Source organism: Manacus vitellinus, unplaced genomic scaffold (assembly GCF_001715985.3).
Source record: "Manacus vitellinus isolate BGI_N305 unplaced genomic scaffold, ASM171598v3 scaffold_8_pilon, whole genome shotgun sequence".
NCBI lineage: Eukaryota > Metazoa > Chordata > Aves > Passeriformes > Pipridae > Manacus > Manacus vitellinus.
The window spans coordinates 9,975,561-9,977,020 of NW_021940864.1; positions in this window are offsets into that span (position 1 = coordinate 9,975,561).

The following is a 1,460-nucleotide window of genomic DNA, read 5'->3' on the forward strand; positions in this document are numbered from 1 at the left end:
GTGTATGCCCAGAGTTGTTTGCATGAGATATGGAAAACAAACAAACAAACCAATACCAACCTAAAACTCCAGTTTTACTGATGCTGACAACATTTCAGAACACCTCCAGCTGACTGCATAATGATTACTGAGCGCAACTGTCAGATATAACCTAGTAATAAGAATAACACAGGCAAAAAACCCACCCAGACTTGGAAACACTTATGCAAGATGTGTCCTTTTTGTCAAAAAGGTCAGCAGTTCAGTTTTGTTTTGTTTTGCTCAAATAGAACATGATGGCATTATTTGGTTGTTTGCATTTTTAAATTCTTAAATTAAATTTATCTGCAATAACAACTTTGTTTTCTTCCTGAAATGGAGGTTGGGATTTAATTTTGTTGATGGTACAGTCATCTCTGAAGCCTCATTGTCTAGGAAACAGTGGACTAGTTTTACACATGGCATGGTTAGTATGTGAAAGCAATATATTTTTCAGTCCACATTTACAATTTGAATTTATTTTTTTTTTCAGCACAAAAGACCCTCTAGCATATCTCCTTCTTAAGGTGATGGTGTTTTTTTCAGCTGCTGTGCTTCCTTAAGAACTCAAGCTGAGTTAAAATCATTTGCACAAGCCATTCTGCTCAGTGTTATTGTAATAGTTGAAGTAAGCTGAGGAAAACAGCCTGGTCAGGCCAGAGAGGGCTGAAGGAGGTCTGGCAGTGCTCTTCCATGGTCTGTTCAGGCGCTACAGAGAAGGCAAGAGCAGACAGGCACAGCGAACAGACAAGAGTCCTGTATCGCCACAAGGGATCTTGTAGTTACACAGAAGGCAAAAATTCCTCACCCTAGAGCGGTTTTGTAAAGGCGCAGGTTCTCTGGATGGGGCTGCAAAGTCTCTCCCCACAGCTGCTTCTGCAACTGGAGGTTGGAGATCTTCGCAGAGTTTTTTTGGAAGTACATAATGATGTTTGTGGCTGCTGGGGAGGGATGAGAGAGAAGGAAGAAAGCTGGAAAATTTTATCTATAAAAAGCATGCACAAGAGACTTACGACTACAGGGACAAGACAAAATGTGCCGTTGCTGTCGAATCCTAAGGGTCTTGACGAGAGTACTGAGAGGACCTGTGACAGTGTCCCCTCTTCCACCTTCCCCGATTACCCAACTTATACTAAAAAACAGCCGCGAAAGGGAATTAAGGCAGCGGGTTGCCAAGTCGTGGGGCCGGGCCGTGCTGCTCCCCGGTCACAGGATCACAGACTATCCCGACTTGGAAGGGACCCACAAGGATCCCCGAGTCCAACCCTTAGCCCTGCACAGGACACCCCAAGAATCACACCACGTGCCTGAGAGCATTGCCCAAACTTCCTGAACTCTGTCAGGCTCGGTGCTGTGACCACTTCCCGGGCGAGCCTGTTCCAGTGCCCGACCACTCCCTGGGTGAAGAACCTTTTTTCTACTATCCAACCTAAACCTCCCCT